This window comes from Poecilia reticulata, chromosome 18, assembly GCF_904066995.2.
Source record: "Poecilia reticulata chromosome 18, P_reticulata-male-v2, whole genome shotgun sequence".
Taxonomy (NCBI): Eukaryota; Metazoa; Chordata; class Actinopteri; order Cyprinodontiformes; family Poeciliidae; genus Poecilia; species Poecilia reticulata.
Window position 1 is genome coordinate 14,721,486 of NC_088847.1, and position 15,573 is coordinate 14,737,058.

At 36.9% G+C, this 15,573-nt stretch overlaps 1 long non-coding RNA gene across 1 annotated transcript; it reads right to left on the bottom strand.

Moving 5' to 3' along the window:
- Nucleotides 1-3,893: 3,893 nt before the first annotated feature.
- Nucleotides 3,894-15,314, bottom strand: LOC103480646 (uncharacterized). The gene is made up of 4 exons (XR_014084750.1): nt 13,421-15,314; nt 9,424-9,489; nt 7,115-8,575; nt 3,894-7,011 (listed from the first exon to the last, which is right to left on the bottom strand). It is a non-coding gene; the product is annotated as an uncharacterized LOC103480646 (long non-coding RNA).
- Nucleotides 15,315-15,573: the final 259 nt, after the last annotated feature.

Genomic DNA, 15,573 nt, shown 5'->3' on the forward strand with positions numbered 1-15,573 from the left:
GCCTTTTTTATGTGCTAAACCCATTTTTGTTTAGTTGTTTCTGAAGCATTTTAAGTAAACTCTAGGTCTTGTTTCATTCCGATTTTTTCTTGATCACATTTGTCGACACATAACAGCACAAATGAAACCAAATCACCACAAAAACAGAAATTAAATAATGTTAATAAATAAAATGGTTGTTTCTGATACTTTTGTATTTACATGTTCCTATTCTTTAATCAAATGAGTGATGTGGTAATACTTCAACAAAGTAGGTAAGCTAATAAAAGCATGGCTAAATGACGTTATTACTTCTTTCATGTGTATAAATAAACAGATACATGTTTTTAACTAAGTACAATCTGCATTTTTTGAATTGAATATTTGTATCAATGTTGTCTCATTTAAATCATTCAACTGGTCAAATCACAAATCACTCAACTTTATTTTTTTTTCTTCCAAGCTCTTTATCTTCTTTTATCTTTTATGGACACTGGTTTTATTCCTCTCCCAAAAAAGAGAAAGAGCTAGTTCTTTTATAGGTTGCCAAAATGTTTAGTGTTTCAGAAAATTAGCCTAACCTTAATATTTAATTGTGATTCAAGGATGAAAGAATAGTTTTTGTCTTTGTTATTCTGCAGAGGAAATCAGTGCAACAAATGAAAAATGCTGATTGTGATCAAACAAGGAGCAGTCACATGGTTCACTTATTTTTCTCTCTTGTGTTCAGTTGAAGCAGCATGAAGGATTGTGGGTATTCAACCACCGCTACTGGTTTTGCATGCACTTCTCCATAAAAGCATAATATTGCAACCATGAATGAGTCATAGGTCCACTGTTTAGAAGTCATGTGGAATCAAAAAAAAAAATCTAATCAAGTGTCATATCTACGTCTTCTCCCCAATCTCTTTTAAACCTGTTCCTCTTTTTAATATTCTGTCTTGTCATCGTCCTTACATCCAGAAAACAAAGAACAAACAACAAAAAAAGTTTTAATTATGGACATTCGCTTTACCTGAAAACATATTGGAATGTTTCTTTTATGGATTGGGATTTTTATTTATTTTCTTTCTCAATAAAAAAGTTCTGGTAACACCTTATTTAAAGGAAAAGACTGACATGACACTGTCATAAACATGACATAACACATGTCATGAACATGAATAAGCCTTCTTGAATATTTATGACTGTTGTCATAAAGCATCATTCGGTAAATTGACACTTTTAATACAAAGTTGACATTATTCAAAATGTCTTTGATGTAACAATTTGACATTAACCAAGAAATCATTACTGATATAAATTTGTTATAAAAGTATTACTGATTGCACTTTAAAAATTAGGTAACTTTATGTTATTAAAGGTAAAGTTTAAACAATAAGGATTTCTTGGTTAATGTGAAGTTGTCATATCAAAGACATTTTGAATAATGTCAATCTTGTATTAAAAGTGTCATAATTTACCGAATGACGCTTTATGACAACAGTCATAAATATTCATGAAGGCTTATTCATGTTCATGACATGTGTTGTCATGTTTATGAAAGTGTCATGACAGTCTTATTCACCCCCCTTCAAAAAAAGTGTTAACAAAGTTCTCAATAAGATCTAATAATTGCTATTAAGTTGCTGTATAGTGCTTTTTATCATGTGGGACAATGTTATGAAAGGAGTGAGAGTGACCCAGACTATCAGTGTCCACTTTACTTCTTAACACTAGTATAAAAATAATATGTACAATAAAATGTATGAGTTTTTATAATACTTAGAGGCTTCACTGAGTTTTTTTTTAGTTTTTTTTTTAGCAAATATCACACTAATTGAATTAAAATCAAGAGAGAAAGAGATAATTTGATTTAAATCTGAACGAGTTGAGTGTGTATGTTAAGAAAAACTCATCACTGAAACAATATTTTAAAAAAGTGCTTTGGGACTTATAGTGATGAACTGTTCTACACTGTAGTGTGCAGTTTCCATGTTCTCTATTTCCAATTAACTTTTCTAACGCCGCAGTCCAATAGCAAGAATATTTATTTCTATGGTTAATCTAAACTAGCTTCAGGCATAAGTGATGCATATTTTTTATAGTAGGGTGTGGAAATAGTTAAATAGTAGTTATGAAATAGTTGTAAAACAGACAAGCAGAGGTTAATAAGGTGTTTCCATTGCGTTTGTCTTAAAATACAAAATAAATATTACGAGTCTTGAAATACAATAAATGAAAAAAAAATCTATTATTTAAATTTTGATACCCCAACAAAAATGTTGGAGTTATGTTGTACTGAATCTGTACAATGCTAAATTTCATAATTAGACTCTATTACATTGCACAAACATCACACAAAACTACCATCATTTAACTGTAACAACAAACTCAGCAATCCACTTACCTGCAGCTGTATTCAAGTTCAAGTGCTTCTTTAAAACTTTCCTGCTTCTCCCTTAACTCATCACATGCCACACTGATGCTTGGCCTTATATATAACCTGCTTTTGAAAAGTAGGATGACGGAAAGGAATTTGTTCTCTCCCCCAGGAATGTTTGTGAAATGACAGGTAAAAGAAAAAAAAAAGTGTTGTATCAGCGTCAGTTTTAGACTGGAATTTATTGTTTATTCATACCACTGAAGTGGTCAGACCACAAGCTAGCTTACCTCTCTTCCTTGTTGCTACAGTTTCACTTTAAAATTTAAGTATTGATGTCAGCAGTGATGATAAGATGTTATTGTTTGCATGTCCAAATCATTTGGCTTTACTTTATGGTCTGAAAAGTTAGGTAGGCGCTTGAGTTTCTGGGATTGGAGGTCTGTTTTCTTAAACCTTGAGACTGTGAAAACAATACACACAGTGGGTGAATTACTAAAGACAGGCACATTTGTTTTGCAACTAGCCTGGCAAGTTTTTAAAGCAATATGAGCTCCGATCAGTCACAGAGTGAGCCGCACAGCGTGATTGTATGATGTAGAAGCTGTTCTTCTTGGCAAAACAAATTCAAAAGCATTCAAGACATCTTGGCTTGATGTGACATTAATTTACTGTGTCACGGTAAATTAATGTCATGGCAAATTGATGTCTGTATAAAATTTGTGTTTATGCAGGCAAACAGGTTTACCTGTTTAATTACTAACATTTATCTTAAACTTCACTGACCTAAAACAACTATGAAAAATGCAGTTGAAAACTATGAGAACATGGCGAAGTACTTAGGGATAAATAAATAAAACGTGATAAAGAAATATTTGCAGCAGTTTTTGAAACATAAGTTGATCTCTTTAAAACTTATAATCCTCCTCACTGTGCATATGGTAAGACGAACCTCCATATCCAGGATGGATATGGAAATGTAAAATAACATTTCCAGTTATTTTACGTTTTTTTTTTTTTTAATTCCTAAGACTCAAGATATGGACAAGATCATCATACAGCTTGTTATAAAGGAGTCTTTTCTTTCCACTCTCACCTCATGTTTGCTTAGGAGAAGGAACTGCTCTAATGTCATCCAGTTGGGTCTGCGTCCTAGATAGACACGTTTTTATTCCAACTATTAATTGTCTTAGAGGTAGGATGCTGTGCTGTGCTTGCCACAGTGAACGTAGATTTTTGCATGCCAATTCGCACCTGCTTGTCAAACATGCTAAATATAAACCCAAAAGCAGCAACGCTAATCTGGTTCTGATCTAGTAAATTGAATTGCAGGTAGTACGTCACACATTTCCACATCCTCCTCCCTGTATTTTGCGCTTTCTGGTGATCAGCATATGCGCTGCATATTTTCGCAAACCATTTTGCTGATACGATCTTGTTTGCGTGTGGTTTGCGGATGAGATTTACGCACGGAAGTTTACACGTGTTCTTATATGTGGGAATCTCTTGAACCATAGCTCGACTCTATCGTAAGCATTCAACAACAGTGTGATGCAATTATACACGATGACCTTTCAAGCAAACAAAAACAGATCTATCATTCAGTCTCAATCCAAAATTCAAGTCTGCGCAATATTTAAACGTTTTTCTCATCATCAAATTCCTGCCTTCAGTGGTCAGAATGATGAGACATACATCAGTTTTATTCATTTATTTCACCACAGGTTAACAGCATTGTGACACGGTGTGAAACATTCACACTCATCCCTGTAAACATCAAAATACGCTGTGACACCCGTACTTAATGCTGCACGATGGATCCACTGGCATTGAAGGATGTCGTAAAAGGGAGGATCAGGAGGGAAGAGATCACCAGGACGATGATGACTGGCTTATAAATTGATTGAGCTTATAAGCAACCATTTGATTTTTCTGCTTCATCCAAGAAAAACACAATTCAACACAACAAATTAAATGAAGTAAGCAGCCCTACATGTGTAAGAAACTGTGTGCGTGACCGTCGTCTAAATACACAAAGAAATGTAAGTCACAAATGTGTTTTCAACATTTTGAAAATGTTACATGCATAAATGTGAATATTTAGAAAAACTGAAATCACCTTTTGAAAACTACATCCATGCAAAGACATTCAGTTAAACTGGTCTTACTGCACCTAGTATGCCTAAGGAGCAGCGTCTGTCATGATCACTGCTTTAGTCAAACAAGAGGCACGCTTCAGATCAAACCCACTATGAGAAACGTCACGACTACGACCAACATCATAAGCAGTGAATCTGCTTCATTTGAGCTGGAGAATGTAGAGGGTGGAGATGTGTTTGCTTTTGTTGCTTTTTTTTTGTGTGTGTGTGTTTTATGGTTGGCTTATTTCAAAGCCACGGCAGGACATTGTTTCTCTTCATATACTGTGCGTAGTTTCTCACTGATGACACAGGCTGGCGTAGATAGAGGATGGGGGTATTAGAGAGGAAAGTGGCTGCTTTAAAGGTAAAACTGAAAGAAGAGTAATACAACAAATATACACATTGAGAGCATTTGTTTTTATTTAAAATGGACACATGTTGGGACATAAGGTCTGCATTGAACGTCCACATTGAGATTTTTAAATGTTATGTTGTGCAACTTTGTAATTAGACCTTTAAAATTTAATTTTGCTTTTTCCTAGTTGTAAAGATACACCAGACTTCATGTTGTTGATCCAGACGACAAAGAGCCTGGATGCAATCCACTTTAAGAGGGAAAAAAAAGAAGATTGATGACCGAAGACTTTCTGGAAAAAGTTAAAGTGCTAACCACTTTGCTACGGGGCACAGCATTGACAAAAAATGTACAAAATTAATTTTAAAAAATGTGCTTGATGTCTTCAATAATAGATTACAAGGTTATACAGTGGAACAAAGAAATCTGTTTCTAAAGCAATTATGACAAATGATGAAGTGAGGCATCGCATGAAACTTAAAACAAGATGTGTTTACCTCCCAATAGGTCGTAAACAGTTATATTATAAACAGTTATCCACATGTTGGACAAACAAAATGACGATACTTTATACTTTTCAACCTCAAAGTTCACCTTCAGACTGTAGTTCCTGTTGCACTGCGTTACCTTTGCACATAGGAGTTTGTTGTTTTGCTTTACACTGAAGATTTTGAAATGTTCCATCACCAGCTAATTCGGATTTTTACATATTTTGCAAAATAGAACATGTTGTAAACTAAAAATGCAGTGTAAGAAACCAAACTTTTATACAGTATTGTGTATATTAGGTAAATTACATAGTGATGTCTTTTCACTTTAGCATCTTGGGTACCATCATCTGTGTCACATTTATGACAGGCTGAATGTCACATGCAGTGTGTGCATTCGTGACAATTATAATATTATTAGTATTAACACTCATGTTGTGATGATGGTATGTGTGCAGTGATTACATGGAAGAAATTACATTTGGTAGCAAAATGAACATTGGCACATATTGGACGCTGTTGTAGCGGACATACAGACAAAAGTGAAATAAAGATTGGATTCTCCAAATAATAAACACATAGTTGGACTTGTCTACAAAATAAACATTATTTATTTATTTACTTTTGCATTTTTGCTAACCTATTAACCACTGCAAGCCAGTCTGGAACAACTAAAGTGCTGGATGTGGCCTACATGTTGTAAAATGCCCACATCAAGTTTTATTTCGAGTATTCCTATTGGCTCTCCAGATTTAAGTCGCTCTTTTGGACTAAATGTAAAGTCCTGAACAGTCGCAACATCTCCACAGAACAAAAGAGATTATAAGAAACCGTCCCAATAAAATTTTAACTCAAATATTGTTTTACATCAACATATGACAAATGTTTTAACGAGTAGTTTACAATGTTGTTTTCATTATCTTGTACCATTGGCAAACCTTGCTACAATTTAGTTTGTCGTTCCATTAGTTTTGTCTGCATCATTGGATAAAAACGTGATGCGCTCCACGACTTTATAATCAAAGACTAAAGGCTTCACAATAACAACCCTGGGACTGTATTTGAAAAGCACAGTCCTGTTTCGAGAAACAGGCACAGCGCTTGCATCGTATTCCAGTTGTGTTGTGCTTGCATGCCTGAGGTCAGCTGATGATGTGTATAAGTTGGAGTGTGTTGTCTCTGTGCTTCCATGCTCAGCTGCTGTGGATTTTACTGTAGCCTTCTCTATATTTGTAGCACTTGAATGAATTTTGTCTGTACCATTGGATAAAAACGTGATGCGCGCCACGACTGGATAATGAAAGACTAAAGGCTTCACAATAACAACCCTTGGACTGTATTTGAAAAACACAGTCCTGTTTCGAGAAACAGGCAAAGCGCTTGCATCGTATTCCAGTTGTGTTGTGTTTGCATGTCTGAGGTCAGCTGATGATGTGTATAAGTTGGAGTCTGTTGTCTCTGTGATTCCATGCTCAGCTGCTGTGGATTTTACCGTAGCCTTCTCCATATTTATATCACTTGAATGAGCTTCTTCTGCTGTGGAATGGGATGAACTCTGTGCTGGGACTGAAGACGAAGTGCTTCTTGATGTGCTAACTGGGACCAGTGAGATACTTTGATTTTTTTGTGAACTGGAAGATCCTAAACTTTGCGATGCGGATGAGTACTGATCCGTTGTCCATTCTGCTGCAGAAGCACAAGAAAAAAAGACGTTAGTTTGATTTGGATCTGTTGGTATGACTGTGGTAGTAATTTGATCATCAGTGGAAATGTTTGCGTCTTAACATACCTGATGCAGTCTCTGGTGCCTTAGGGGTAATTGTGTGTGCAGCTGTTTGTGGAGTTTCTTGAGCAGATGTAACTAAAGACACTGTGGTGTGTGGTGCAGTTTGTTTGGAAGTTTTGGGAAGTTGTGTCGTTAGTGATTCAGAGGTTGTTGAAGTCTCCAAACCTTGGGTGTTGGATTGTCCCGTTGAGCTTGTAATATGTGGCGAACCTTGTGGAGGTGAAACCATAGCCGATGACATTTTTTGTGCTTGAAAATCCATTGATACATTCTGTGTTGATTTGAAAGTTATTTCGGAAGCAATGGAGGATTTGGTTGACCGAGTTGTTTTACTTGCTTCTGCATCTGCAGTTTGTGTTTCAGTTGTTAAATTTAAAGTAATTTGTCCTGAGGTGTTTTGAAAATGTGTTGTGAAAGATGTTATATCATTCTTCCTTGGTGTTTGTAATTCACTGCTTGAAGCTGCTGCTGCTCGTGTTACAAGTGGATGGGAAGATGTTGACTTTCTGGTTGTTCCTGTTGCAGACGTTTCTAATAAGGGTGGCAGAGGTCTTGTCGTGTCCTCCATCATTTGTGCCTGTGTATAATGCACAGTAGATGTCCCAGTTTTCGCTGTACGTAAAGCAGCTGGTTCTGTAGACTCCATTTGAGTCTCCGTTGTAGAGGTGTCTGGTTTTGTGGTTCCTGCAGAGCTTTGTGTTGAGGCCGAGTCAGTCTTTAAAGAGTCAGAGCTTTGATTCTCTGCTGAAGTTGGTTCTCCTGTGCCTGAAACTACAGCGTAGTCTGTTGTAGCTTTAGAGTCAGTCATCGGGCTTGCCTCAGATGATATTTTTTGCCCTGATTGCGTATTTCGTTTCGCCATTGTGTTTATTGTTCGTGAAGGTGTAGTACCCTCTGTTGCATCAGAGTCTTTTGTCTCTGTTTGCGACTGGGTAGACATTTTGGTTGTTTTCATGTCGGTTTGTACGTTTCGAGGAATGTCTGATAAAGTGGTTGAAAGCTTGTTTGTCTGTGATTCAGAGGATCCTTGTGTGGGAATGCTTACTGACATTGTCTCACTTTGTGATAATGGTGAAGAAATGCTGGTGGGTGTGTTGCCACCTTCGATATCTGAAGTCTGCAGAGCCTCCAATGGCGTCGTACCAGAGATGCGTTCAGCCTCAGCTGATGCGGGAGCCTCACATGAAAATGATGAGTTCCCCTCAGAAAATGTAGTGGCTGGTTGGCTTGTTTCTGAACCAGATGATTGAGTGGTTTTGCAACATTCTTGGGCATATATCTCGGGTGTAGAAGACATGATGCTTTCTTCAACTGATACGTTGTTACTGATGATTTTCCCTGATGACGTTGTTGTTTTTCCAACATAAAATTGTGTTGTGTTTCCGATAGTGCTATTTGTTGGTGTACTAATATTTAATTGTGTAGGTTCGGTTTGTTGACTCACTATGTGAGTTATGCAGATAGCTGTGCAAGATGGAAAGAATACATATGAGAGTAGTCAGGTAAGATAAATATGTATCTAAATATTAACTATTATTTTAAGCAATATGAGGTTGATTTGTGAAAGATGGGACAAAGCTCCCTTTTTGAAGTCTGTGATGGAAAAACAAAACCTACATGATGTGAGTAATACATTTCATTCTTACAGAATAAAGTAAAAGTTCATAGCTAGACACACAGTTACACCAAATCACTGGGAATCACTTATTGGTGTTAAGCTATTGTTTCTTTGGCCAACAACAGCAGCTGGCAGCTGGTGAAAATTTATCTAAAATTCTTATTTGAAATTGGATCCAGACTAAGTTCTCTTTCAAAGCACTCCTCAGTCAGACTTCAGGAAGCTTTTTATTCCTGAATTAGCCTGGTAAAAACCAATCCCTCATCCTTCATCTGGGCTCTTGGATATTGAGAAACAATTCATTCCTGGACAAATTTTAGTCCGTCATGCTTGTAATGTGACAGTTTGACACTATGAAGTCAATGGGAGAAAACCCACTGAGTTGTGAAGCAAAATTGTAATTGAGCAGAATTACAGAAGAAGAGAATGGCTAGGTTATTCCTGAAAGGTCCATCAGCCATATTCAGGTGCCAAACTACAAAAAAAACATCTTCTCAAAAGGCAGGCTCTGAATGACCTTCAGAAAACCTGCAGAATGGTAATGAAGAATATTTTAAAAGATAACTACAACTGTCGGGCTACTTTAAAGCCAGAGACATCCAGCTCTTGACAAGCCGGATATTTGTCCATCTTGTCCTGTAACCAGTTTTCCAAATCTTTGGTGTAGCATCTAAACCTGCAGTAGATTACTCACCTGCCAACAAGTTCACAAGGAATCCTCCATTCATGGTGGCAGCTGATGGTTATCTTTTATTTCTGTCTGCAAAAGAGAAAGAGGAATAAATTCAAAGGTTTTTTTCTAAGATAGACAAACGTCTTGCATACTGACTTTACACTCCTTTTGTCCGGTTTGTGACAAAGAAGATTCAATGGCATTTTTAAGTGATTTGTCACTCCAGCCTGTCTCATGCTTTTTTTTTTTAAATCTATCAGATTCTACATTTAATTTTGTCACATATTACCTAAATCCTTTCATTTTTGGGTTTTTAGGTTTTTGAGAATCTAAGCGTCTCTGGGGCAAAATTTATCCAGTGGTGTTTTGTTTTTAATAACCACAGTGTTCAATGTGTCTGTGAGCTTAACAAGTAATTTCAAATCTGGGTCAGTTTGTGCAATAACTAAAACTAAATCCTTACTGGCATCAGCGCTTTAAGGAAGTCATGGTGTCTACGGTTGAACTACAGTTTACCAGTGCCGTTTTTGACAGTGGATCACAGTAATTAAAGGAACTAAAGTATTGTATCTGAATACAATGGCTGTTAAGTTTTAACAACAGCCAGACATAATGATACATCTGTAAGCTACCCTGTCTGTTCTGTGGAGCAATGACTGCTGCTTTGTTGAAGGTATTGTGTGGAAATGTGCCTGCCGGTGTTGGAGCTGCTTCTGAAGGGTTAGGCTCTGTTGTGACGCTCACGACAGAAACTTTCACAGGTTACGTCGGGTGAACCCAACCATAATTAAAGTTACAATCCACTGATTCAACTTGCACTCTTGAAGAGTCAACAGTTTTCAAAAAGGATTACCGACTTATTGTCCGCACCGGCTTTGTCTATTCAAGCATACAAACAAAATGTAGAGGTCCGATTTAGAGTCGCTGATGTTATTAGAGTCCCTGTCTAAAAGAAAAAAAAAACAAAAACAATGAGCACCAGAAGAATATACTGTAAGGTTGTACAGTCAAATGGTACAAATGCTATGTTATTATCCAGCTTAGCAGTCACATGTTTCTTTCTTTTGTTTTCTTAAGAACTTCCGTGAGCAAACCTTGGTACTGTTCTGGGATTTTCGCAGCATTATCTCCATAGCTCATTTATTTCCTTCATTGTTATGACATATTCAAAATATGCAGCATTTTCCTTCCTGTTCTGCATTTCAAAGTTCCTCATTCTGATATCACAAATGGGTGTTATAACTTATTAGATCAAGTATTAATCAGAGTGAAACTCGTTTCTCCTAAGCAAATATCAATACAGAAAGGTTATTACAGATTCTTTAGCGTTGATCACTTTTGATGACAGTGAATGGGCACAAATCCTAAAGCAGATTTGAGAAAGATTTGTCACAACAATTCAGTTTACAAATCAGTGTATAAGAAAGTTTTCACTCTTTATCTTAACCTTGTGTGTCATAAATAAACACAAAACAAGCTGCAATCTTGCCGAAGGCTGTCAAAGCCAGAAGTAAAGCTCATTATAAGGTAGAAAATGTTTCACCTTCATCTGGTTAGACGTTCCAGAAGCTTATTTATAAAGGACTTAAACTAATATGGCTGTTAAACTCTCATTAGTCACTGGCACAACAATCCTTGCTTTCAAATTCCAAAGAAACTAAGATGCAAGTTCCTTTCTTGCCGTGTTTTAAGGTGTTTTAGCTTGTGGAACTGCTTGGGGAGAAGAGACAAAATCAAGACGTTTGATAGATTCAACCCAAACACACTTCCTGTTCAGTGATGGCTCTTCTTGTTCCCTTCACTTCTATCTCAACTCAACTGTCTTCACTGTTTATAATGATTGTCCTCAAAGCAAAATGTTTCATTTTCCCATAAAATATAAACAAACCACTCAGTCCTGGATTGACCATCTGGGCGTAGATGCTGTTTTCTCTCACAGTGTGCAGGTCTGAATGTTTCTTTTTCTGGTGAACTACGTATCCGACACCAGTGACCTCGAGTTAAGGTGCCTCATCATTTGACTGGATTAGTCTCTGTCTAAAACTGAATCCTGTTTTACCCCTCAGCCCTCATTCTCGATGCTCAACAAAACTTTTTTTAGAACAGGCCAAACCAGTTGTTTCTGTGGAGCAGCAGGACGCCTCAGGTGTGCAGCTTCCTGCACCTCAAAAACCGAGATTCTTCAGATGCGTGCTTGAAAACTAACGAGGAGAAGACATGTCTGCAAATCACTCACAAGTGTAAGCATTGTCTCAGTCGCTATATTTCAAAGTGACACGATGTGTAAGTGCTCTGATTGCATTCAGTGTCGATGTATCTGCCGGAGAGTTTCTCTGTCGAACATGTGTACTTTCACAAGAATAGAGTCATGGAAAGCGCTGGAATTTTTCTAGTGAAAAATAACTATATAAAAGTATCTGATCTTTTGAAATGTTGTACTTGCTGTCAGGATAATAATGACTGGATTACATAGATTACAGAGAAGTCTGCACTGTCAGAAAAACGACAAAGGCAATTCTGGTTGAAACGGGTCTATATATTTATAGACATCAAAATTACTTAGATGTGCTTTTTTTTTAAATCTAGAATATGCTTAATCGTCTGCTTCTTCACCTGGTACATAAACTCAGCTGACTCTCATATCCTGGATAACTGAAGATCTACACTAAGGCGCCTGAACAAAAAATATTGAAAATTAAACCATGCATGTTAAACTGCAGCTCAAGTTTGTCAAAATGTAACCCCATAGCCCAGGTTGTGCGCGATATACCCTTTGATGAAATGGCATCCTCCAATGTGGTGGAACAGTGAAAGATGAGATGTCCTAATAAAACTGTGTGTTGATATCTAAACGTGGTTAAAAAAAAATCAAAGACGGAAATACATGCTAGTCGTCTGGATGTCTTTATTTAGAAATGTTTACTAGTCCCTTAACTGTAGCTGAAATGTAATGGGTGAAAAGACATCCGATATCGAAATATGGTTAAAATGTGAAAAATTAAAAGAATTATTGATGTCTAAATGTGTTTTGTGTTTTCATTGGCTACAAGTAGAAAATCATCATAAAAACGTAAATGTGTAATTAATCTATAGAATGTGTTTCATCTGGTAAATTGAGTTATTCAAATAAATAAGCTTCTTAATAAGATACACATTTATTAAACATGACTGTTACCTACATGGAGGATTGACAACAAACTACAAGTTGACCGTCAACATTGAAGTTAAGGCAGAGCCGATGTGAGGCCGTATTTATGGGCTGGACAAACATCTGAAGAATTTTTTTTTATCAAAACCCAGAGGTTCACAGAGAAGGTTTCTGGTTTCATTGCTTACTTGAATCAAGAACGGTAATATGGATCCCTAGATGTTATCACACCACATTCAAAATTGCAATGAACTTCCAGCAATTGTAGTTGTTTTCAACATCCTCCTGTTGTTTTTCTAAATGGATGGACGAACCGCAGGGATGTGAGAGGAATTTTGGCTGTGCAGTTGAGTGTGGAGGTCACAGTGGGATGTTTAGCAGGTTTGGTGATCTGAGAACTCACTCACACCTAAAGACACTTTTTTTAGCCTGCAGGGATGTCCTGGTCACTGCTACAAAGTTACTAGAAACCTTTTTTTTTATTTTTTAGAAACTCTGAAGAAAAGTACAAATTGTTCATAGCAAGCTCTGTTAGAGCAATCACCAGGAAACAAATCGCAGCAACAGCAGCCGTCCATGGTAATTGCTAGAAATTTCTACAAAATGTCAATTCTTCATCTTTTTTTTCTCCCCCCTTCTTCTCCACCCATGTCCACATACAATGTTTTTTTTTTATAATGTGTTTTCTCCTGCAGGATTGATGAAGTTATCACGCGTGAGCTTATGAATAATAATTTCCTGCAAGTTTCAACACGTACAAATTTCAGAGCGGGCTCGATCTGACAGACAAGAAAATCGAGAAGCCGGTTGTGCCAACCCAAAGTTTATCACGAGGCTCGAAATGTACGAATTATACGAGGTTAGACTCACCTTTTTTATCAGTCTGATACAATATCTTGACAAAATCGCCAGTTCATTTATAAGTTTGAACAAAACTAAAAGAAAAACAACAACGGAGTTAAGCTAATTTTCCGGAAACCTGTTCTTCCTGCATTAGCAGCTGCAGCGGCTGCGCCTCGCTGCATAAAGTCAAATATGTAAATTGAACAACTTTGACTCCTGTATGTAACAGCAGATTTAAACACAGACAAGGACAGAGAAAACTTTGTTTTATGCTCCCACGTTAAGTGCTGGATTTTAACATTTATTTGAAAAAGAGAGATTGAACGCTGCCAAACAAGCTGAAAATACTGAGAAATACTTTGCTGCCAAAAAAAACATACCGAGCCTTAAAGAGTACTTATTTTTATACCTCAAAGGGTGGTGAAGAATTTAAAATATTCCATAAAAAATAAATATCCTATGCTGTCTCTGTGGGAATCTTAGTCACTTTTTTGAACAGCGTTTAAATCTAACAGCAAGTGCACAAAACACAGCACAGAAAAGTTTGTAAAACAAATGACTAAAATCTGTGCATACCTCACAAATCCTTACAAATACAAAACATGAAATTGGGTTTACATTTGCCTCTACAGGCTGACGATGCTACTGGTCATCTCTGCCACTACAGAACATGTCTTTCTCTGTCTCCCTTAATCTCTGGTGTCGATACTGTGAAATATTTGATAAATGATTCTATGTTCAGCTAATCAATGTCTGAAATAAACAGCAATCTCCTGCAGTTCATTTCCTCACAATACTGGTTCGTGCCGAAACTTTAAGCCAGCATTAGTCTTAATGTCAAGAAATCCCAAACACTAATTAATCTGTCACTGTGAGAAGTTTTGCAATTAGTCATCTGCATGATTATTTTCTATTTCCTGGATGCTTGTTTAGATGTTACTTGCAGATAGAGCAACATCATATTTCCTGTTCATCCACAATCCGCGCTGCTCTTGCCTGGTTGCCATGAGAACACAGCACAACACAGACTGTAGCTTCTTTCCGCCCTGATATTACTCAACATCAAGGGCATTGCTAATGCGATAAGATGTTTGATAGCAAAATTCACCCCATACCTGAATGTCTTTTGCTAGGCTTTTATGTTTGCAGCCATAAATGATTAGTTTCCATCGACATTTTTTTTTTCTATTTTATTTTTAGCCGTTCGCCGGTTTGATCTTTTTTGTTTGAACCCGAACTTCGCAGAAATAACTCTGCGCCCGCATTCAGTCAACAGAAACCGTCTATTTACTGAGAAGCTGAGGACTATTTTTGTGAAGCCGCTTTCACAAGGAACACATTGAAAGAGCTACGCAAATTAGATGAGAGGTAAAGCAAGCCTCGTGCAAATGAACAGATAAGAGGAAGTCGGGGGGGAAATTTTATCCATTGTTTTCTGCTTGGTGGATATTGAATTGAATCTGGGAGGTGAGGGAGGTTTGTCCGAGTGTCTCCTTCCTGCTGATGGGTGAACTGGGAGAAACCTCCAAACTAGCAGGAGGCACCCTGATCAGATCAATAAATTACTTCTGCTGCTGAATTTACAACACACTTTCGGTCCTCCCTTGTTCGTATCTCGCAGCTTGTGCCAAAATGAATCCCATATGTGAATAAAAATTCATTTATTAAAACGTTGGAACCAGCTTTAGTGGTGCCTCCTTCCAGCTTAGGCCTCCTTAGTTCTTTAACGAACATTGAAGTAATATCTCAATTTTATCCCCAATCTACTTTTTATTTTGCAAGTCCTTTGACTGCAAAGATTTTTGATTTCCTTTTTCTACTTTTATAATCTCTAAAATAAGTCAAATATTAAATAGTTCAATAAATGATATGTCTTAAATGCCAACTGGATTACGAAGAAGAAGATGAGTTGGCACGGCACTCCCATTTTTGTTGACCTTGTGATATCTGCGTCACAGTGTTGGTAAGGAATGTCTTTCTTATTGGGAATGCTATTGAGGAAGTCCGATTTGATTTATGATGGAATTTCAGGTGGTTACCACTGAATAAAGGCACATTTCTGCCTATAATCTTCCTTAATTTCAGTATTAATATAAACTGCTGAGATATTTGTGTATTTTTGGTTAAGTGCAGGTAAAAATACATCTCCTTTTTTTGGGTTGCAAAGTGCGTGCGTATGT